This window comes from Perna viridis, chromosome 6, assembly GCF_037379345.1.
Source record: "Perna viridis isolate PV_CMFRI_1.1 ecotype Kerala chromosome 6, ASM3737934v1, whole genome shotgun sequence".
Lineage (NCBI taxonomy): Eukaryota > Metazoa > Mollusca > Bivalvia > Mytilida > Mytilidae > Perna > Perna viridis.
The window spans coordinates 19,129,356-19,155,635 of record NC_142450.1 but is presented as its reverse complement, the minus strand read 5'-3'; the positions used below and the strand labels follow the sequence as shown (position 1 = coordinate 19,155,635).

The window sequence follows — 26,280 nt, the reverse complement described above, 5'->3', positions numbered from 1 at the left end:
ATGATGGAAAATATTTTTTTATTCAATCCGAAAGCGTGTTACAGCTGAAATGAAATCATTACTGTGTATTACTAAATATAACTTCCAAATGAAAATATAAACAAATAGATATGTTTGTGAATATAGCAAACAATGAAACTAAAAAAGTAGTATAGAACAAATTCAAAAAAAATATTAGCATGCATTTTGTCACCAGCCATCAATATTGTCTACAATGTTTATATTCGTCATCAGTTATTGTCAATATGATTGTATAGGAGCAGGACAATGACACTGATCAGATGAGTGTATAGGAAAGATTGAAGACAAAACCCTGCATATGGACAAAATAATATAAGATATACATGTACTTTGTTATCTAGTAAGAGTATAAGGAAGTAATATCAGCTATAGGCGATAGACTATATCCCGCCAGTTTCTTTTTTTAGGAAAGTTACATTTTATAAGAGTTTGCAATCCCATTGTTAACACCTCTTTAAATGTGGTTTCTCCTTTTTTTTTATTGTAACCACGGATTTAATCATAAGTATTTTTGTCATTTTAATTAGTTTTTTAACTTTCTTTATACAACATTTGAAACTAATGACGTCTTGGTTGTTTTTACTGCTCTACTTAGTCAAGTAACAAGTGTATTTCTATACATACTTGATCCACTTTGTAGACAATCAATAAAACCCCATTGTATCAAAACCATTGAAATAAATGTAAAAGGCTTAATATTTCCTTATTTGTTTTTCAATTTAAATGTGAATACTTCCGGTATGATTATAGAACTTATAAATATTGTTGATAATATCATTATGCTATTCATTTGCCTGGTGTCATGGCTAAAACAAATTGAAAATGATCAACTGAACAATTGAAGACAACTTTATAGTTTTATTTAGAACCAGAATTAGATCTATAAACCTTTCAATACACATCGAACATAGCAATCTGTCATTATTGTTATGAATAATAAGGAAACACAACACATAAAAATTAAAGTTCAATTTCTACTTTTCCTCATATCGAAATAAATCGATTGCATCAAACGTAATATATATATTGCATGGGGATAATACGTAAAGCAATATCAGTCGTCACTAATGAATCAAATCTAAACCCTTTGAAACTCTAAAAACGAATCTTTTTACTTTACTGTTTCACATGTATGGTGAAATATGTACGTTCGACGTGCCTATGAAGAATATCGTGCATTCAAGTAAACTCATATATACAACACTGGAGGAAACCGTCTTTAATGCGGAGGAAACAAGAACAATTGACCATAAACTGCACCACACAAAGGACAACCATGAAATATCACTAACCTCCTGCTTCAGATTTTTTTTTACAAATGTTATCCATAAAACTTTAGAGGTTTCTAGATATGCACTCTAATAGAATTATAGAATTCAATAGTATAAGAAAATATATATATTTATATGGACTATTACATACCGTGATCATGAGACAGTCATCATCAATTTCAGAACTTGTCTGATATATTAATATAATTAGACAATGTTTTAATATACAGTATAACTCTCAAAGTAATACCTGTTCATGGTCGGAGTTCATATTTGTCAACTCCGTTGAGAAATATAGACATGAAATAACTTATTTTGTTATGTACAAACAGATTGACGGGCGCAAAATATGTTGCGGTGGTCGACTAAAAGAAAGGATAAAATCTATTATAAACAATAAATGTTAATTATTAACAATCACTCTACGAATGCCAAATAAGACATGTGGCAATTTAAAATGAACTAAAATAACTTCGATGATATTTTACTGCATGTGATTTTTTATTAACTAATCCTGTTCCAATCTCTAGTGGTCGTTGTGTTTAGTGATAGGTTACATATATTTTATCTTGCAATGCTTTACACCGATAAAAGAAAACATTAACATCACAAAAAATTAAAATTCAAGTGAGGGAAAGAATATACTTTTATGTAACCTTTAACTGATCAATAACTAAGAATGGAAAACAGAGCTTTGGAAAAAAAAGTCGAACAAAAAGACATATGTTTTTTAAAAAATAAAACATAAAATTAAAGCATAACAACAAAATGATTTCTGATACGACAGTCTTTCAATGTTATTACAGTGAGAAATACAGCACATCTTTTATGAGCAACTCGGCGGGTGTTTCTAGAAAAGCAGAGGCCACTTACCCTACAGGTGCACCTGGTCCATGCTCCCAGTTTATAGTGGAGTCCGAGTTGCTCAATTGCTTTTGTTGATTTGTATGTATGATTTTAATTACTTTATGTTCTTTGTTGTGTATGTCTGTTTCCATGTCCAGTCTTTGTCCATGGTGTACATTCTTTTGATTACCTCTATCACCTTGGTTCCCATGATTATTCTCTCATACTTATCATACATAAATATAAATGAAAGTGCTCAGAGGTGATCATAGAATTAAGTAGAAAAAAAATGCAACGTGAAACCCTGGACCTTTCCATCACCATTTTTTTTTCGTACTTTACGATTTTCATTGAAATCAATCAAGACGGAAATATATATATATAAATATTTCTGACGTGTTGAAATGTCTTATAAACAAGGTATGCAATGCTTGACGACCTTTAGCTAATAAACAATTTTTTGTCTTCTTGAGAACATATGCTTAGAATGTTTAGGTCGAACGTCTGTTCTGTCTACTTTTACAAGTTATAATTCCATATACATGTATATCAACAATTTATTTTGTTTTGCATTGTTTTTATTGTGTGTTTATTTCTTTAAATATTGCCTAATTATTTAAATGTATTCACACAGTATTGGTAAGAAAGCTTCACATCAGAGGAAAAAAATCTGCTGGCATTATATACACTCGAATTAGGTTTCACAAAGTTATTGACTTGTTTCTCGGCTGGATTTATCCATCGAATTCTTTAAAGAGTGCCTGCTTACCAAGTGTTAATAAAAAGATAACAATTCAATGCAAAATCATTCATTTGAGGTGTGTTTAATTGCATGGGAACAAACAAATGACTCTGTTAACGGTAGAAAATGTGTTGAAAACGATGTGTTTTGTTTTTTATGACTCACAATAGTGTTGAGAGATTTTTCTGAGGACAACCAACTGGTCTTGCAATGCCATCAAAAATATTGTCCCCTAAAATATGTCAATACCAAAGTTTTGCGGATCGTATTTATAGTTTGGAAGCCTTTGGGTTTCACACTGTAAAGTAATACTTGTAAACCAAGGTCGCTAATTTTGTATTCAAGACATACAATGTTTGAACGAAGCTTTGGATCAATATGCAAACTTAATCTATTCATGTTTTAAGTATAAGGTTTTAGAAGAATCGTGTGAAATCAAGGAAATATCAGAAACCTGCATCTCAAAAACCAGCAATCGGACAATATAATTTCAGTGAGATGTCTCTCCATTTTGAAAACCTTTCCTTTATCTCTGCGTCTCTAAATTTACTCGATTTTTTTTTTCAATAGAATATTAGCAAAATGAGGTTTTTGACATAGTTATATATATTTGGAAAATTTATTTTCAGTGCATTTGAATGAAATTATAGCTCATTTCACCATATTGATATTGAACGTTTTGCCTTTTTTGTTTGATTCTTCTGGTGCAGAGGGACACACCATAATGATCCACGAGTTCATGATGTCGACCATAAAACTTCTGTAGTGATGACTTCAAACTTGTAACAACATGACCCTGTTCGAGAAGCCTATTTGTTAGAGTTCTAACACGATACAAAAAGTCTGCGTAGTTTCGGCAACGCTCCATACGCAGGTTGCTGAAGGAATGTTGCCACAGACAAACGGTAGTGGAAGAAATGATCTTTTTTTTTCATCTTGACCTTTCATACAAACTGGGTTAAAGAACCTGTGGAAACCAATACCGAAAATAGCAAGTATAATGATGAGGTCGGATCAGAAACAGGAGAGTCAAGACTGTTTTGTAAAGGGAGTGTAGTAGAATGAGAGTTATAAAATAAAATTTGGTTCTAATGTGATGAAGTCCAAAAGGCTTTTCTATGAAATGAAGGAAACCAACTATGGAGACATCATGCAACTTAGATGACGTATAATGGCGATGGCCGTGACTCCTTTCCCGCCTTGGTTTTGTGTCAAATAAATTCATCATGTTCATGCTATCGTTATATTAGCTTGAAAGGTTTCCTATAATTATGATGTAGTCATTGCATCAGTAAGGTATTGCAGTACCTAGTCTGCGTATACAGTACTCCTCTCTTTCCCATATTATAATTTTTACTAAGAACGGGACTGTTCGTAGTATGGTATTTTTTTTTCTTAATACCTCTGCTGGTGGATTTTTGTCCCCGGTGTATCATCAGCCCAGTTATAAAATTTCAAAATTAATGGCTTTAACAAGAGGAATAAAAGAAAAACTTGTCTTGTAAGTATGTGGTGTCCCTATATGAGAATCTTAGCACGCTTAAATCTGGGATGGAAAATACCCCGACCTATTCAACAAAAAGTACCAAATAACACGTTCATTCTACTGACCTTCTATATCAGTACAACAATTCAGACTATTTCAACATTATCAAACCATCACTTTAAAGAGTAATCAAGTGAACCAAGGATATAGCGGTAATCAAAAGAATGTAATCCAGGGACAATGACCAGACATGGAAAACAGACATACACATACAAAGAACATAAAGTAGCTAAAATCATACATACAGGGTACTTGTAACAAAAGCAAATGAGCAATACGGACTCCACTAAAAACTGGGAGCATGGACCATGTGCACCGGTAAGGTAAGTGTCTTCTGCCTTTCTAGAAACACCCGCCGAGTTGTTCATAAAACGTCAAGTCTGGGGTAGACAAATGAGGAAAGGAAAACTATGACCCGTTGAATAATACACAATTTTATTTTAATTGGAACAAAGCAAAGATTGTCAAAATGTAGAAAAAATATTTATTGAAATGTTTTCTGGTTCTGAAGTAGCATTGACACCTAACCATGGATCTACATACAGTTATTTGATCTGTATATTTACATAATAACTACTGCTGTTTTACTAGGTATCTACATACGACGTTTTTGTAGTCGTAATTTTTAACTCCTTTTGTGTCATTCTCAGTACAGTTTTTGTTCTTTCATTCTGAATTTCCTTTTTTCTTACTATAGTTGGTTTCATCAATTCAAACAGGCCTGTAGTAGTAAAACGTCTTCTAAAGTATTCCGGGCTAAAGTAAAGACTGTATTGTATTAACTATATATACTAACTTATTGTTTATTATGTTGATAGTTCAGCAAACATATTATTATTCTACTCATTGGGCAGCATTTTGTTTTCAAATGCAAAGCACACTGTAAAGCACAATTATTATTTTAAAAATCGAATAACACCCACAAAATCATTATATCATCATTTGCAACCATTGTCTCTATATTAATTTCCATATCTATCATCATATATGATACAGAAAAAAAAATAGTGTATCAAAGAGCTTTAGCATCAATGGCACATGGCTTACAATACCTTTTTTCTATAATGTCAGGTAAAGAGACTCGACGAATACACATAAAACAACAACATAAACACCCACAAAATCATTATATCAGCATTTGCAACCATTGTCTCTATATTAATTTCCATATCTATCATCATATATGATGCAGAAAAAAAAAAGTGTATCAAAGGGCTTTAGTATCAGTGGCACATGCCTTACAATACCTTTTTTCTGTAATGTCAGGTAAAGAGACTCGAAGAATACACAGAAAACAACAACATAAACACTCAGATGAAACTGGACATTACTCAGACAGCTGGTAATTAAAGATTATTTCAAAACAAACGTGAAGGTTATATTTAAGGGTAAAGAGTTACCATTCCAAAATAAATGCCTCATCATCTCTGAAGCCATTAGTAGTCGGAATAGCAATTTCCGTGTTTTTTTCCCGCAACTAAGCAACTAAGCATAATTTCTACAATACAAATAAAGAGTGTCGAATAAAGCAAACCTTTATTCCTTCACTCATAATATCGTCTCTTGGTTACCTTTTCAGTTATGTCGAAAACAGGAAACATTCACAGTTCCTCTATCCTACATATTAACATCTAAATGAACTGTCCCGTACCACCATACATCGTGTACTAAGTTACATCCCTAGGTTAATCCTACGAGGAGGAATGACCCGGCCAGCGAAAGCTATATTTTTATATAGCCTAGCTGGCCGAGTGGTCTAGGGCGCTGGACTTTGTGCAGGCGGTGTTGCCATAGATGTCACAGCAGTACGAGTTCGAGTCCCGCGGAGGGAACGACCAAAAATTTGCATCACAAATTTGACAGTTCTAACATCGTTGGGAATTTTTGAGACCTTTCTATATATATATATACTTTTAATAGCTACTGCACTGGAAAGGAATTTGCCATTTTTTGCGACGTAACTTGCAAAACCGAAAATACCATATACCGTCTCCTGTGTCGATGTGGTATGCTATGATAAAGATTCTAGCGGAAATCAAAAGAATGTAATCCAGAGAAAAAGACCAGACATGAAAAACAGACAAACCCAACAAAGACCATAAAGTAACTAAGATAATGCATACAAAGAAACAAAAGTAAATGATCAAATCGGACTCCATTGGGAGCATGGACGAGGTGCACAGATTGAGTAAGCGTCTTCTGCTTTTCTAGAAACACCCATCGAGTTATTCATAAAATGTAAATTACGGGGTAAACAAAAGAGGAAAGGAATCCAATTACACGATGAACAAATCAGTTTTCAGGGTGCAGGTGGATACACCGTTACGATCCACGAGTTCATGATGACGACCATAAAACTTATGTAGTGAGGACCTCAACCTTGTAGCAACATAACCCTGTTCCAGAAGAAACATAATTGAAGAAGTCCAGTGCGATACAAAAGGTTCTGGCATAACGTATGAGTTGTGATATGAAAACTCCATACGTAGGTGCTGAAGGGATGTTGCCACAGATGAAAGGAAAGTTGACAAGTGTATAGGAAGATATAAGATATAAGGCTGACTTCACAGTGTCCTTTACCTCAAGTTCTTTGGGGTAGATGCGATGTATCAAATCCGCAAAACTAGGATTATTTTACGATAATACGTCATCTATATACTAGAAACTGAGATTAAAGGATTAAGCTAAACGATGTTCTTTTTTCGGATCAGATCAGCTATAAAGGCAGCCTCATAAGAGTGGAGGAATAGAATAGACAAGTAGTGGAGCACAATTTGTTTCCATTGAAATGCCAACCATTTGTTGAAAAACGCGTCCACCACACTGGACAAATATATTGTCGATTAAAAATGCCAGCATTTCGGAAAACATCTTCGTTTGTATATTTGGAAGAAGAATTTTATATTTGTATCGAGTTGTACCATCTTTTTTTTTGAACGATATATAAAGTTTTTGAGTCGGAATTGTAACTGAGTATGGGGAATAGAAGTATAAAGTGTTGATAATCATAGATTTAAATGTTATCATATATTCTGATAATAATCTTTAAGTGATGGTCCACAGAAGATCTACCAATTTTGTCAGGTCCACAGTGAATTAATACCACTACGGGAGTAACAAGTGTTGTGGTAGGACTACATACCATCTTCGACAGCTGTGATTATAGAAGTTAAAAGTTTTGAAAGGATTCAATGGATCATTTTTGCAGATCCAGCTATGAATGAACAAAATCTAAAATAGTTTATTGTTTTGTTGTAATTGTCCACCACCTCGGCGAGATGGCATATAGTGATGCATTTTACTTTCGTTTTACTGAATGTGAAGTGTTTATTTTTGAAAAAAAAACATGAAGTTCAAAGGATAATTGTGTTGGTAAAATGCACTAAACAATAAGCTAAATAAAGATGTTTTTTTTTCTTTTTTTATTTTAAAGCTGCATTAGCTGTCATTTTTGTCATTTTTTGTTTCGGTTGAAACATGCCTTAACTGAACTATTTTGACTAAATTTACCAAATATAGGCGATTAAATATCAATACAATTAATGATACATTTATTGAACCATGTATTTTACGAATCCTCAATCAATACCTTTCTTATAATTCATGTTTTCCAGTAAAATCAGGTAAGTACACGTATAATGAGTACAGATGTTTCATTATACAAAATAAAATCGTGTTAAAGTAATAAAAACAAAAACGAAAAATGTACAATATATGTTCAAAAATTGTACATGTAATGGTCACATATATGACTTATGTAAGACCATTTCGCAGTAAATAGGGGTAGGAGATGTAAATCATTGCGAGATAAGGCTCATCTTACCTCGAGCTGAATAATTCTACAATTAATACGGAAATAAGGTTAGTCCCGACTCTCTGAGAAATGAGATCTTTAGATATAACGACGTACATTCATATATGCTACATTAGAGTGTACAACTGTTTTAGAGAGTAATCAAGTGATCCAAGATTCTAGAGGAAATCAAAAGAGTGTTATCCAAGGACAAAGACCAGACAAGGAAAGCATACAAATTTTTCTTGCAAAGATGCAAACCTATAGAAAACACATTTACAACATCAAATTTACAACAACAAATAAAAACTAACAAAAACTTATTTCTTTATTCAAACACAATCATAAACGACAGTGTTTCAATGATATTTTGGTTTCATATCATACCATCAAGGTTGCTCTTGATGAAGAATAATCTATGTTCCTTTACTGTATGAACGTGTTCTCATTCTACACAGAACCGCATCATTTTCGTAAATATCCCTACCACAAATGGCATGTTTGCTCTAAATGTTTTGTTTGGAATTTTCAAAGAAGCAAAATGTGCTTTTCTATCTATAAATGGTATGTAAATCTCGATTTCATAACGTGAAACCTTGGTTCAACGAGAATGGGTCCTCCTCTGACATTCAAATGCATGAAGTTTTTTTTTCTCACTAAAATAGCTTTTAGCTCAATTTTAAAAACAAAACCTGTTTTTGTGAAAAATAGCGATGACAAATGACAAATTATTAGATTTACATGACAAAAAAATTTACGAAAAGCATAAAATAGAAAATAGAAGCATTGTAATCCAGCGTTTCGAGATCCCGGCATAAACTATCGAATGCACATTGGTAGAGTGCTTTATATTGACATTCAACATTTTTTTTTTGTAAAAGATAAACACACGAACTGCAGACCTTATGTAGCTTAAAACTACGATAACATTGCGCTGGCGGCCCAATTGATCGAACATGTGTTCTTAATATCAGATGTTGAGGAGAAGTATTTACTTCATGCATGATTGAAGTGTGACGCAATGTGGCGTTATTTTCTTTTTTATAATTATTGGTACATATTTATTTTTTTCTTTTAAAACTTCAACGGATACTATTTTGTATTTATTTATTTATTTATTTATTTATTTGATAATAAGTTGGAATGTATTGGCTGTGTAAAAATGTATACAGCTTTCCCAGCAGAAAGTCTCACACGTGTACATATTCTCCTCACCAAATAGTATCATGCGGCGCGGTCGGTAGGAACGAAGACCAGAAGTCAAAATAATGCATAGCCTAAAATCAAATTATTCTTTGTAAGTAAAATGTGGTGCAAAATGACAAATTGCATATGGTGACGAGCATTCCAACAAAATTGAAAAAAAAATCCATTGCGCAGTTTCAGAGGAGTTGCATACAGAAAGTTTTTACTATACAGTAGCATGCACACCTTCAACAAAGTCCCATTACTCCTGTCAAATTTGTCGATTCAAAATGGGGGCGCAATATCATCAACTAAATATGCTGACAAATTGAACAAAATTCGTCGAGCGGTTTCAGAGGCGTTGCGTTCACAATGTGTTCCTTCACTGCAGAATATATAATTAAATATATTTTCATAAATAGTACGCCTGTCAAATTTGGTGAATCGAAATGGCGGCGCAACATGATTAATTACGCATGGTGACTAACTATTCCAGAGTTAGAACAAAATCCGTCAAGCTGTTTCCGATAAGTTGCATCCACAGGTGACGCACATATAGACACCGGTATTTCTTTGTCCCCTTCCGGGGTGACAATGAATGATACAGGTCAAACACATAATGAGTTATAGATTACTCAAAGTAGGTACATATACGTTCAAAAACATAAATTAAGTGACCAAGCATTCAACATGCTAAAAACGTCCTGAATTTCACCGTTATAGGAAGTGAACGTGAACATCTATACAAACCTTGCACAAACTTTGAGTTATATATGGATTTCGAGCTCCAAAAAGACTCAAAGGGGGTTACAAGTAACACAATCATGTGTGCTAGTTTGTTTGACCCCAGGTCAAAATATTAATCGTTGTCATTGACATTCTTATCGTTCAAAATCAAATTCCTGCTGGTGTCAAAGTACCAAGTTGTTGTGACAAGAAGTCAAAGAGAAGTGGCAAAGAATGACACACAGATGTACGAACAACGGTATAATAGTATCCACCACTTCTCCTTCGGAGAGGCTATAACACTATACTTGTTAATTTGCGGAAAAGTTCATCTTTAAATATATTGTTGATAATATGAATAAAAACAACAACCAAAACATATTTATTGGAAAAAACACTATACGAAAATAGGAATACAATGCAAAGTGAGGGTAAAAAAATACAGCACACTTATTTCTGAATCAAATGAGTTGGAGTACTCTAAGAAAAAAGGCTATGATTCATAAAAGTAATTAAGGTGTCGTATTGAATACTTACTCCTATTCAATAATCCGACATCTATTCTACATTTCGAAATCAAGAATGCCATGTGTTCATGCTAAGACAGGTGAAGATATATCACGTAAACAGAAAAATAAGTAGTCTAGAAAGGATAACGTGTATTAAAATGATTAAAGGCCAAATAGTAATTAAAATACTTTTGTAGAAAAACAAATTTTAGATTTAGCAAAACATGGAAACATTAAATCTATCAATTAACCGTAAATCTAGAATTGTAGTTTCTTCATCGGATTCGGATATACCATACAAAGGACGTGTACACATAAAAGTAAATTGCAAAAAGAAGTAAGAACAGAGTGAAATCTTCAAAGTTTGATAATAGTTCGGAGCATTCAAGTTCAGTTGAAGTCCCTAGGAAGAGGCTCACTACAAAGTCAAAAGCAAACGTAGAAGATTACCCGTTTCTTTCACTGAATTAAGTTCTAGTTCAGGATCTGATTCAGATAGTACAAATACCTCTGATTCTCCGGTTATATCTAAGAAAAAGAACAAGCATAAATCAAGACCTGGAATTGTGGCTAAGGCCGCCGACGATGTGGTGAATCCACAAATTTGGCCACAGTCAGTTTTTGCAGAACGAGTTTTATAATAAATCAATTGCATTTCAGGATCTAGATTTTCGTTTATTTATAGCCGGTGAGCTAGAAATAATTAGTTCTTGTAAAATTAAATTTACCGAAAAAGGGTGTGTGTGTGTAGAATTGCACTTTTTGAAAATATTAGTTTATTACAATTATATCTATACTTGGAAGGTGTTACTTGATTTATTTGCAGCAATTGTTAAACAGATAGAGATTGACATTTAATCTAAGGCTGATAACCAGTCAAGTTTTATCAAAGCATGTTAAACATGAAGTTACCAAGGATTATGTAACTGGTCAAAAGAAAGTAGAGTCTTTAAAAAAAATCTGGTTTGGTGCTCTGCAGCTTATCATAAAAACTAATGTACTAAAACTGCACCACATTTTACTACAATTCGACACGTCGAGCGAGTTATAGGTTAGACAAACAGAAACTGTCACACCAAGAAAGTTCGGCTGCATGCCAAAAGCATAATGATGGACTCCATACAACCAACCCTAAAGTGTCTAAAACGTGCTCTGGTCGCTCAGATAGTACTTGGTGAAGATAGCTTTTTCTGAGTTATTTTCACAACTCTGTTAAAGCTTCTGGTGTATACAACTTTCAGTTATGTAAAATAACATCAAATCAAATTTAATTATTTCTTTTTGGCGTGATATTCGTAAAGATTATGGTGACCTAAAGTTCGCGATTTTTAGAGTTTGGATGGCCTGTAGGTTACTTAGGTATGCCTGTTTAAGAATCGTTTTGTCACACCTGCTGCAATGTTGTAGAGGCATGTTTTCTGTATTTGTTTTGAAAGACTTTTACTTTATGCAGTGAAATCTGTCTGATCTAACCGACTTTTTTGTGAATTGCTGAATAAGGCTTTCGGCTTATACAGGTTCAAAACTTTCCGGAATATCAATGGTTCAATTGAGACAGGTTTCACTAAACTTGTGATTTTCTTTTTACGTTTTGTTGAATTGCTCTGTATAATATGTAAAAAACAAAAAGGCTAATTTTCTTTGTCGATCGTCTTAATATGATGAATAGAAACAAGCGTGTTTCAGTACATACCTGTTCATTTTGTAGAAATATTAAGTTATTGCTGCACCACCGTTCTGAATTGATCATAATTACATAGGTTTATACATTTCCATTATGTCAATTCACATCTCAGAAAGGCCATGTAAAATCATGTAAAATTTAGTATTTTCGCTGTTTTTCTTTTGTCTCAAAATATTGTTGAACATTTCAAGAAAAAGAAAGTTCAGAAATACTGCTTCATACAGTACAATTAGCAGAACCAATAATATCAAAAACAACACGAAGTCTCAAAGATCTTGATGCAATCGAATGTAATCGGACACATTGAAATATATTTACAGTTATTGATATGACAACTATATATTTTTGCACCTTTCTGTTGATATAATAACAGAATTAAAGGACAGAAAAAGACATACAGCAGACATATGAACATAGAAACGGACACTTGTAGAGTAAATACAGATATAAAGCTTTGTCCTCAAAGTAATACCTGTTCATCGTCGAATTTCAAATTTGTCAACTCCGTTGAGAAATATAGACATGAAATAACTTATAGTGTTATGTACAAACAGATTTACGGACGCAAAATATGTTGCGGTAGTCGACTAAAAGAAAGGATAAAATCTATTATAAACAATAAATGTTAATTATTAACAATCCCTCTACAAATGCCAAATAAGATATGTGGCAATTTAAAATGAACAAAAATAACTTTTGATGATATTTTACTTCTGATTTTTTTTATTAACTGATCTTGTTCCAATCTCTAGTGGTCGTTGTGTTTAGTGATACCTTACAGATATTTTATCTTGCAATGCTTTACACCGATAAAAAAAAAATTAACATCACAAAAAAATTAAATTTCAAGTGAGGGAAAGGATATACTGTTATGTAACCTTTAACTGATCAACAACTATGAATGGAAAACAAAGCTTTGGAAAGAAAAACTCGAACAAAAAGACATATGTTTATTCAAAATCAAAACATAAAATTAAAGCATAACAACAAAATGATTTCTGATACGACAATCTTTCAATGTTAGTACAGCCAGAAATACAGCAAATCTTTTATGTCGGCGTTTGTTTCTAGAAAAGCAGAGGACGCTTACCCAACATGTGCACCTAGTCCATGTTCCCAGTTTTAGTGGAGTCTGAGTTGCTCATTTACTTTTGTTACTTTGGATGTATTGATTTGGTTATTTTATTTTCTTTGTTGTGTGTGTCTGTTTTCTATGTCTGGTATTTGTCACTTGCTTTTATTATCTTGATTTCCACTTGAATCTGGATTCCCTTGATTACTCCCCCACATCATATCTTCAAAGTTGCTCTTGGTCTAACCTCTCACAAAGTGTAAGTATAGTGTGACAATAAAATCTACATCACGTGAATTTCACATTACATGAAGTAATATTCTCTGTTTCCCTTGATGTATAACCAGAACCAGGTCATTTGTGTAAAGAACCTGACAACAAATGGCATGTTTTGCTCTTATTGTGGAATTTTCAAAGCACAGGTTTATTTTCAGGTTTATGGGTTTTAAGCTGAAGCAGGATATCAGTTATATACAATATATATATTTCAGAATATGACGACTCTATTCACTACACTGCTCCATCGGATCAAATTGATACAGTGAAGATATGTAAACGTATAGAAAGATCTAAAAAAATCCCTACGATGTTAGAACTGTCAAATTTGCGATAGCCTAACTGGCCGAGTGGTCTAGGGCGCTGGACATCGTGCAGGCGGTGTGGCCATAGATGTCACAGCGGTACGAGTTCGAGTCCCGCGGAGGGAACGACCATAAATTTGGATCGCAAATTTGACAGTTCTAACATCGTTGTGAATTTTTCAAACCTTCCTATATATATAATTATCATGCAGTGTATGTAAATATCGATTCCGTAACGTGTTCCTGTGGTTTTTTGAGAATGGAGAAAATATTTAGTTCCACTTGATAAAATATTCAGATCGGTCTTCGGATACGTTCTACATCAGATATTCCGGAAAGAAAATTGAAAGTAGAGACTTGCAAACCCTGAAAAAATAATTAACCATTCATAAGTTAGACATAATTGTGATTATCATAATGAGTATGATTCTCATTCGAAATCTCATACCATACGCTTGATCAATTATGAGTATCGGATTTTGTATTTGCGATTACATGCAATAGATGTTAAGTGAAACACATATTAGTAATATCACACACGTTTAATACATAACCAAAGTCAGAATCTCGTATGATACTTCTGTAAGGCATTGGTGACAATGAATGATAGTCACATTCGTTAAAATATTTACAATGCATCAAGTAGTTGCAAAAAAAATTGATAAAGTGCTTTATATTGACATTTAAGATGTGTGTTAAAATTACGTTGCATTTAATGTCAAAATTATTATTTTGCGCTCGTGGTCTAACTGACTAAAATGTGTTCCTTATATCAGTTGTAGAGGAGAGGTTCTTACTTCATGCCTGAGTACAGTACGACACAATGTTTCATATTTGTATTTTTACTTTTGATTAATGTTTGGTAATATTGATTATTTTTATACTGTATTCCAATCAGTTTTGTCGTAATTTAAATAAAATACAGTTCGTATTTTCTAAATTTCGTTGAATAGCATCTGTTAATGGGATTGTCTTGTCGGCAGAAAAATATATTAAAGGCGTATCTTAATTACCTAATCATAGCATTGTCGAGTATGTACTTTAACGAACAAAATGCTATAACAGTTTGCCGAAGTCATTTCACAGTAAGAAACAAAAAAGAAATACTGAGGTTTTGAAAATAGAAGCTTGATGAAACAAATCAACAGATAATGTCATAGTATGAATCGCTAATAAATGTGCCTCTTTCTCGATAACATATACTTATATATACGCCAACATGAGTTTTGATGAATTTATTGCAATTTTGCAGTTTCGGCCACACAATGCATATCATGAAATATAATCTGTCATCAATGAAGCATCTATTAATTGTAAATGAACCATAGAGAAGATAGGAAGACAGGCATAAAACCTTCAGGGAATGAATTACATGTATTTATGTTATTTATAAAGAAAATGCACAGTACTAGATTAGATCAACAAATAATAGCGAAACTCGGACGACAATAAACAAAACAAAGCAAAGAAAAAAAAAATTAAAAAAGGCAGATGTATACCATAGTGGGAACTCTCTGATATCACATCAAAAGTAAAGTTTTTTTTATTAGTAGTATTTCAGTTACTTTATGTTCTTTGTCGTGTATGTCTGTTCCCATGTCTGGTCTTTATCCCTAGTATAACACTATAGTCGTACGTTTGTGGAAAAGTCCATCTATTAATATATTGTTGGTAATAGGAACAAAAACAACAGCTAAAGCATATTTATTGGAAAAACAATAAGCAACAAATGGAACAAATGCAAAAGTGAGGGTTAAAAAATACATCACACTTATTTCTGAATAAAAAAATGGAGTACGTGATGGTTAAACGAGGAGAAATCTTTGCAAAAAATACCACAAATACTATGAAAAGTAAATCAGTTTCCACCACCAGAAGAGAATACTTGCTTTATATTTTTGGAATATGTTTTAAGAAAATAGTAACAATTAGATCACAAGCCTGATTTCTAAATACATAACATTACAAATGAAACCCGGAGTCGATTTCTAAGAAAAAAGGCAAAGCTTCATGGAAAAATTATTTTTCTGAACATTTCAGCAAAAAGAAAGTTAAAAAATGTTTTATTACACAATAATCAAAAATATCTATACAAAATGAAGTATTTAATCTCTTTGTACGCTAAAAACTGAACGCACCCATGAAAGACATTTTACAGTTATTAATGTATCAGTTATATATCTTCATATATCTCTGTTGTTTTAATTGCAAAATTAAAGGACGGAAACAGTCAGAGAGCCGAGAGATGAACATTTAAATGGACATTTGTAGAGCAAATACAGATATAAAGGTTTGTCCTGATGTTGAGGTCGTCAAATATGTAGGAAAATGATGTGCACCTGTACATGCTACATGAACTTGTACATATTTCGTGTAAATAAATAACATTATCATGTTATTCTTTGTAAACATACTTTCCTGATTCATTCAATGTGTCATATTTTCCTTTCTTCTTTCGTCTACATTGGTCTTGACTTTTATGAGCACTTAAGCGGGCGTTTCTCGAAACGCAAAGGACGTTTACCCTACCTGTGTACCTTGTCCATGCCCCCAGTTTTTTTATGGAGTCCGAGTTGCTCATTTCCTTCTGTTACTTTGTATGCATTATACTGGTTATTTTATGTTCTTTATTGCGATTGTCTGTTTCCCATGTCTGGTCTTTGTCCCTGGATTACATTCTTTTGATTTCAGCTAGAATCTTGTTTCCCTTGATTACTCTTCCTGTATTCGAATTACCAACACTTCACCTAATTTTTAGTAAACCAAAGTATGATGTACAATTTCCATGAAGTATCGCATCAGGTACTTTAGGAAGGAAATGTCGTACGTACAACCTGACTGTGAACACAGACCTGCCCATTAATTTATCATACAAAAGTAATAAAGACATTTCAACGATAGAAAAATATTAAAAAATACATAAGTATAAAATATTAATCGAGTTTATTTTTAAAAATGTTCAACAATAAGAAGACATTACCGTGTACTATTAAAGGTAACTCAATCTATTTGAGAATATAGATGACAATTAAAACAAAGTAGTTTTAGAACAAATTCAAGAGAAAAATCAGACCTTTGTCATCGGGAAGACCAAGCAATATTGTCTACAATGTTTATATAAATTCATCAAAAAATATTCTCAATATGATTGTATGGGTGGAGGACAATGACACTGATGAGATGGGTGTATACGAAAGATTGAAGACAAAACCCTGCATATGGACAAAATAGTATTCGATATACTTTGTTATATAGCAAAATATAAGAAAGTAATATCAGCTATTGGCGATAGACAATCTCCCGCCGGAAAATTAATATAAGCTAGATGTGATCGACTATTCCTTTTTTTTTACCGCCAGTTCCTTTTTTGAAGAAAGTTATTTTTCACCATAGTCTGCGTATCCATTGTTAACACCTCTTCTGATTTCTCCCTTTTTATTGTAACCACGGATTTAAACATAAGTTTTGTGTCCTTGTGATTTTTTTAAAACTTTTTTTATACTAAACTTGAACCTAATGACATCTTGGTTATTTTTTACAATTCCCCTCCTACTCAGTCGAGTATTAACTGTATTTCTAGATACACTTGATCCACTTCGTATAATCGGAGACAATTAATAAAACCGTATTTTATGAAAACCACTGAAATAAATGTGAAAGGCATAACATTCCCTTACTTGGTTTTAAATACAAATGTGAATATTTTCGGTACGATAATATAATTCATATATTTTTTTTGTTGATAATATCATTATGCTATTCCATTGCCAGGTGTCATGGAAAAACAAATTAAAAATGATCTATTGTACAATGAACGACAACCTTATTGTTTTATTCATAACCGGAATTAGTTCAATAAACTTTTCAATACACATCGACTATTAAAATCTGTCATTATGAATCATCATGAAGTCATAAGGAAACATAACACAAAAAAATAAATTTCAATTTCTACATTTCCTCATGTTTTAACAAATTGATTGGATCAAACAGAATTTTAAATTGTAATATCTATGAAGAGTGGAACATCCTGTTTTATATGCATGGGGATAATAAGTAAAACAATATTAGTCGTTCACCAATGAATCAAATCTAAACCCTTTAAAACTCTAAAAAAAAACTGTTCTGTTTCACATGTATGGTAAAATATGTACGTACGCCGTCCCTTCAAGGAAACTCATTTACACAATACTGGTGGAAACCGTTTTTTAATTCAGAGGAAACAAGAACAATTGTTCATAATCTTCACAGCACAAAAGACAACCATGAAATATCACTAACCTCCTGCTTCAGATGTATATATATGTTACCATGTCATATATCATATTTGTAAATTTACGTATACAACAAAAAAGACAAAGCAAAAAAAGCAGTAGTAATATCTAAAAATCTAAATTACTTTTGCTTTTATTAAGGGATTGTTGGTGTTCCTGTTTCAGTGGCATTTCAACCTGCACAACTATAGTAAGGGGAGAGATTGGCAAGGATATTGGGTTAGTGTGTTCTTTAAAGAAATGTGGAAACCCTATCACATGCCAAAGGAGGACACTCCCTTAATATATATATCATTTGATAATAAAGTAAAGAACGAATCTAAATCGAAATTTGAAGTTAAAAACATGTCGAACAGGCAGTTTAATCTCGTTGTACGGAACTTTTCATCAGAGGATACAGAGTATTACACATGCCAAACAACTGTCAATACCACACTGATGTTTGGAGTGTTTATATCACAACTCACAACTGCCAGAGCTTGCCGAGACTACGCAAACTTTTTGTATCACGCTAGAATTCTAACAAGTAGGCTTCTCGAACAGAGTTATGTTGCTGCAAGATTTAAGTCATCACTACAAAAGTTTTATAGTCGTCATCATGAACATCGTGGATCGTTACGGTGTAACCATCTGCGCCATGGAAACTGATTTGTTCTATGTGTTTTCCTTTCCTCTTTTGTCTACCCCGGACTTGACTTTTTATGAGCAACTCGGCGGGTGTTTCTAGAAAAGCAGAGGACCCTTACCCTACCGGTGCACCTGGTCCATGCTCCCAGTTTGTAGTGGAGTCCGAGTTCCTCAATTACTTTTGTTAATTTGTATGTATGGTTTTAATTACTTTATGTTATTTGTTGTGTATGTCTGTTTCCATGTCCAGTCTTGGTCCATGGGATGCATTTTTTTTATTACCTCTATAACCTTGGTTCCCATGGTTATTCTCTCATACTAATCATGAAAGTGCTCAGAGGTGATCATAGAATTAAGTAGAAAAAAATGCTACGTGAAACCCTGGACCTTTCTATCACCATTTTGTTCTTACTTTACGATTTTCATTTGAATCAAACAAGACTGAAATATATATATATATATATACAACGTCTTAGAATGTGACGACTCTATTCGCTACACTGCTGCATCGGATCAAATTGATACAGGGAAGATATGTAAACGTATAGAAAGGGCTATATAAAAATACAGCTTTCGCTGGCCGGGTCATTCCTCCTCGTAGGATTAATCTAGGGCTGTAACTTAGTACACGATGTATGGTAGTACGGGACAGTTCATTTAGATGTTATTATGTAGGATAGAGGATCAAATTAATGATGCATGTCACAACAAATCAATATTATACAACGTCTCAGAATGTGACGACTCTATTCGTTACACTGCTCCATCGGATCAAATTGATACAGCGAAGATGTGTAAACGTATAGAAAGGTCTGAAAAATTCCCAACAATGTTAGAACTGTCAAATTTGCGATGCAAATGTTTGGTCGTTCCCTCCGAGGGAATCGAACTTGTACCGCTGTGACATCTATGGCAACACCGCCTGAACAAAGTCCAGCGCCCTAGACCACTCGACCAGCCAGGCTATATAAAAATATAGCTTTCGCTGGCTGGGTCATTTCCCCTCGTAGGATTAATCTAGGGCTGTAACTTAGTACACGATGTATGGTAGTACAGGACAGTTCATTTAGATGTTATTATGTAGGATAGAGGATCAAATTAATGCATGTCACAATGAGACGTTGTATAATATTGATTTGCTGTGACATGCATAATTAATTTTATTATTATTTTATTTTCATTAGTATTAATGCTTTTGTACTTGGCAAAGTTTTGTAGAATTTGTCCAGCATTTGCTGGTCTGTTGCCCTTTTGTTTTTTGAAATCATATATTTCACCAAAGTTTCACCAATTAACGCGGAATCCAGGCTGTATATTCCACACCTCATTTAAGAATTTTTCCTTGTGAAAGGAATAAAAATCATAATTGCAAGAATGACTTGTTGGCTTTAGGGTGTGTTGTTGAATTTTCATTACTTTTACTTTTGCCTTATTTTGGTCTCTTGTTTAAAAAATATTGCAAATCTGTCTTCATCGTGTTTTTTTTTAATGATTTCCCAGATGCCAAAAAATGATTGACATATTTCCCATTTGCCATCTCAATTTGTGTTTTATCCAAGTGTTTTTTTTTCAAGAAAGCCTACTTTATTTTTCTTTTTTTTTCTATTTTTGTTTTCTTAGGTGAAAAGTTCAGAACTTTGGATACTGTTTTTTGCATGTTGACACCTAGTTTTTCATTCAGTAATTGAGAAAGTATTTTTACAAAGTTTTCAACTGACTCTTTGGCATCCTTAGAGTTTTTGAGTGAATTTTCAAAAACTACATTAGTTACTTGGTGGCAGGCCTCAGATATTGGGTCTTTTTTCATGCCAGACTTGTGTAATGTAGATATATTGCTACTTTTGCAGGCTATGTAATCTTTGTATGCATGTTCATTTTTTTTATCATGAGAAAGTTTCATCCATGAATACAGTGAGAAAATATTTAAATATTGATTTTTTTCACCATTATTGTTTTCATTTTTCCATTTTTTATTGTCAGTTAAATAATGTTGTATCCTTGGAAGAGAAAGACGAAATTGTTCCTTCTCAACATACATATTGTTATAGTTTTCCATGATATTGATATAGGCCAAGTATCTAGTAGCAATTTTAATTTTTGTGTCGAAGACTGAAGGGATTGGAATTGTTGGTGGCTTTTTTTTTGGGGTCTTCATCCTATAGAGCTGAAGCCAAGTCAATATTTTTATATTTGTCCCAGAATTTAAGAGCTTCTTGGTCTATTGTTGCTTTTGTAATGATCGTTTTTTTGCAAAATTGCAAATATTCATTTTTATGTTGTATCATACCATGTTCAGTGTTTTTTATTGTTCAGGAATGGATTCCTGCATCATCATCCTGACCTTTTTGTACAAGAAGTGCATTTAAAATTAAAAAAAAATTCCAGAAATATTATTGTGTGTGTTTTTGTGGTTTAGTTTTAATTGTGAGTGTTATTGTCTTACTTGAAATAAAACAATATAATAATAAATTAATCTGAATACTGAACTGGTTTAAGTAACCGGTGTCTGATATACCCAGGATAATACACAGAAGAATAATTGAAGGTTTATTTAAACTAGATACACCTTTTTCATACAAAAAAATATAGTCATTTGAAATAAAGTTCCTTTATCACTGTTCAACACTGAAGCTCTTCCATTTATATAAAAGTTTCTTGTTTTTATTTATTTTTTGTTTACTGCACAACATTTTGTATACTTCTTGGGCCAATTTGTCCTGAAAGTGAAAAAGAACAGGTAAGATAGTTTGGGTATAATTATTTAAATGGGAGGCAATGAAAAAATTATCCATTAAAAAGGAATATTCATTGATGCATTTGATGCAGTTTTTAATTCAAGTACGGAATTGCAAGCGTATCCAGAATCGGTCCGGGTTTAGTGAAGTAAAGTCACCTATGCACTTTGTCAAGGGTACATTATGTTGTGTTTACGTTGCACAACGTCCTTAAATGAACATTTCAAGGGTAAAAGCAGGTTGTTTTGCGTCAAACTTTAAAATTTAAAATTCGGAATGCATTTGCTGTCTGATAATTGTTGCTCATTTGAAGTGATGATGTGTTTTTACAAATTGTTAAGAAGTTGTTTGATCAAAATATTGCATCAGGTAGTATAGTGAATGGGCCATAGAAAAATAATCGTAGTACTTGATAAAAAAAGAGCAATGCTTTTTAGAATCCTTATATCACGCCTAATCAGGATATTATTTGAACTATGAACCAACTTCCACTTTTTTAATGAAAACTTTAATACTTATTCATGTTCCAAACAGTAACTTGAAAAATAAGAACAAAATTCTATGGTAAGTAGTCTCTACTTAACACCCCCCTTTTTATCGGAAAACAAATTGCTCAACACTGCCTTTACCACCCTGGGTATAACAAAGCATGACCTTAAGTCTGTTTCATACTATTTTAAGTCTATATAAGCTTTAATAAAATGTTTAAAATCATCACGTAAATACATCTGGGGAACATTGTCTTCATTGGCTCCTTTGTTTTAAGATTGCTTCACTCGTTACAGATAAAATTTGTCTCTTTTTTATTTCCTTAATATGTACATCGTGTTTGTTTTCGAAATCAATTAAATTTTCCATTCCATTTTAATTGAAATGTTCTCGCCAATTCCCCCCTCAGAAAGAATATATTTGAATAAATGTTTATAATTTAGCCATGTGTTCTAAATATTTTTTTCAAAAAATTATGAGATATAGCCTATAAAACATATTCAAGACCAGCAGTGGAAAAAAGTAATGAACACATGTCAATCATTTTGTGCAACACATGGGCTACGTCTATTAACTAGTCCTATTACAATCGAAATTAGTCATGTCACGGAAACTCTATCTAATCATTGTTTTATCACGGGCTAGCCAATTGTGTCGTTATTATTAAACCCTCACTATCGCTAGCAGTAAAACAATGTGACATGAACGGCCAGCCCGTGGTAAAAACACAATGGGTTATCGCTATTATGTTTAAAATCCCTTTGAATTTGCTTTACGATAATTTTCAATCGAGTTGAGTGAGAATGAACCTGATCGTATAGTTGCACAACATACGTGACGTCACGTAACACTCCGCAAAAAAAAGTCCCGTAAGGAAACTTTGAATCACTTATAAGACTTACATATTCAGTTAAGGAAAACTGAAAAGAAAAGAAAACAAATACCTTACACTACAAAACAGCGATAAATAGAACATTTTGTTAGCATGAGAAACTCACTCTCCTTAAGAAAAATAATAAATAATGTGATAGTTTCCGTGATTCATTTCTTTACGAATAAATAAAGCTCACTGAAAGTAAAAAAAGTATCGCATATTTTTCAGAGTACAACAACGCGAATTGGATATAATGATTATCGTTTTATGTTGTAACAGCAAAGCAAAATGGTAAAAAAGTATTAACCTGATTATAAAACTGACATCGATCTAATTGTTGGTATCTAGTAATTAAGCTTATAACACTTTACTTCTGCAGAGATAATGCAGTAAAAAGTCAGCAATTGAAAGGTCAAGCTGTCGAAGAATGCAGAAATACTACATTGACTTCTAAAAGTCTTTTTATCGGATCGGACCATTAAACAAAAGAATCATTTATCGATAGATTTACAAAAACATATAAAGAAAAGAGATCAAAGTTTGAGGATGATATAAGAAAACTGCTGACAACATACATACAAATAACAGATAAGCATAGAGATGGAGCAATTTCTAGAGATGAGTTTAGGGCATATCGCCAGGCAGTCGGTTCAGGGTCTTTTGTTGGAAGGTTCTTCAGTACACTCCCACTGAAAGAACACAAAAAATACCTAATGAGGATTTCATGAAGTGTTTCTTCGAGAACTACTGCAATAATGATGAGAAGAGAGTTAGTCAGTTTGAAAGAGCTGCATGTAACGGATTCTGAATGAAGGATAATATTTAACTTTCAAATGTAACAAAAGAAAAATCATGATGAATTTTTATTAAAATAATAAATGGAGAAGAAAAAAAGATGTATAATGTACATTTGTAATCATTTGTAATAATAATGTTTTTAACATCAGAAATTGGCTCATACATTTTTTTTAACATTTAATAAAAAAAAATATCAGCCTTTATGTTGTTGATATTGCTACCCTATTAAATGTCACAAATGTACAGGAATTGTTACATGAACGTTGGATGCAATATATGCTTTTTATCAAATACTCAATAAAATATTATAACATGAGATTTATGGTCAGGTCCAAGGCAACCCCTTTGCAAACCACAATTTTCAAATTCCTGATATGACGGGTTAGTAAATACATCTATAAATCAAATCTTTAATACAAGAACGGAAATGATGAATATGTCCAAAAGGACAACTTGCGACCGAAGAATAATGTCAGCTCAAGGCCATCTTGGGTCTTTAATGAAAAACCGCGAAACCGTCACGGCACAGGCTATGCTAGAGCTGGTCACAAAACTGAAAGACAGATACAAGGAACAATTGCCCATTTATACTCCAGCAACAAACAGAAAACTTTTTGAAAAAACAAAAACAATGAATACAGAGGCCAGAAATTCCCTGACTTTGGTTAGGCACAAAAAAGACAGTATTATAATATTTCCTCCCAACACCTCCTCGGATAAATCTGACCACTGTGGAAAACATATTACACTTAACCACACTTAAAAAATCAATTAAAAAAGACTGTGTCCTTTGTTAAGACAGAAAAAGAAAGAAACTGATTATACTGTACACAAATGAACAATCAAAGGACTACTAGTAGTAAACTGACAAATCAGCCACAGATCAATTAAGGAACTTGACCTAGGGTAAGGGACATAACTCAGGAAATCAGCCACAGATCATATACAACCTACAAAAAGGTATCTAATAATGATTGCTTTAATTCAAGTTTGTTATCCTTGAAGCGTCACATGTGATTTATAGTTCCAGAATGTCGAGTTTCAAGAATAGTTTTATGTATAGGCATTTACGGTAAGTGTGTCGTATTAATACAATATCATTGTTGCTTTTTTACGAAATTGCTATTTAAGGACGTAGACCTAGGGTAAGGGACATAACACTTAAACATTAGTGATCTGTTTGCATCATATTCAATTTCAACAAAGCCTGTCAAACTTTCATTTGGAATAAATGAAATCAATCCAGGTTACTTTGATGCTTAGTTGAGATCTATGTAAAATGCTTTACACGAATGTCCCAATGATTTGAAAGGGTTATGTCCTTTATCTTAGGTTCACCTCCTTAAGGACACATAATTGTCTACATTTAACAACATGTTACTAAATTGTAATTTTATATTTACTGTTTTTTTGGGTTATTTTATGTTAATCAGTATACTATATACGTTTTTGGAGTTGTCATCCATTACCACGTAATGTATTTAGGATATTCAAACAAACAATGCATAGCATGAAATATTATTTAAACCAAGTATTTCACGTATGGTTTGTGTATCCAAGGAATATTCATTCGTTGATCTGTTGCACTCAAGTTTGGATAAAATTTAATCATGTCATACAAACAAAATGTGTAGATTCTGTAACTTTTATTCGTAAAATGGTTTCATATATATCACACAGTTAATGAGATAGTGCTTGTTCTATATATTTATAAAACGCAACCTTCAAATTAAATTACATAAAAGCTCACACCATACATCAAAAGTAAGAAGTTGATTTGCAGCATACTATAAATAAAAAAAAAAGTTAAAAGTGAAAGAAATTACTTTTTGTTTTGTACATTTGTTATTTCCTTATGTAGAGAGAAGAGGGGATCATTACTTCGACTGTAGTGTCATTTTAACTTGCAGATACTTATTCTTGTCTGTTTTAAGAGAATTGTTTAAGACTTTGAGATTCAATATTTGTCTAATGTCTTCATACCTTGTCTTGCAAATTGCTGAATTACAACGTTGTCAGGATATGTATCTTAACTTCTACCATCACTATCTCACCTTTTTTAGCGTTTCGGAATGGGGTTATTTTTACCACTATTTGTAATGGAGTATCTTGGATATATTGTATAGCTTTAAACACACATAATGTTTTGTTAAATCAATCCTTTCCAATGAAAACATATATATCAAGTAACAATCTTTCTTCTGATGGCACTATCTTAAGCGATTCAAAATGTATAAATAATCTACGCGTATTATTTGATTAAACTTTGAGTCAGCGCCGTTCCAAAATATAGCTTCCATCAGATACGGAATATCGGGCTATCAGACTATACATTTCAAGAGAATGAATGCATTTAAAAGGTAAGCAAGCTGTCTTATTACATTCATATTAGACAGTAGGAACGCTTTGTCTTACAACGTAAATCTATATTATTATTAAGGTCTCACTAACCACTTCCGGGTCAAATGGCCACCCCATTTCTAGCACCAAAAACAAAAACACTGCAC

The 26,280-nt window shown here is 32.7% G+C and overlaps 1 pseudogene; it reads right to left on the bottom strand.

Moving 5' to 3' along the window:
* Positions 1 to 19,975: 19,975 nt before the first annotated feature.
* On the bottom strand, positions 19,976 to 21,146 carry LOC148613961 (uncharacterized; annotated as a pseudogene).
* Between the last annotated feature and the right edge of the window lie 5,134 nt (positions 21,147 to 26,280).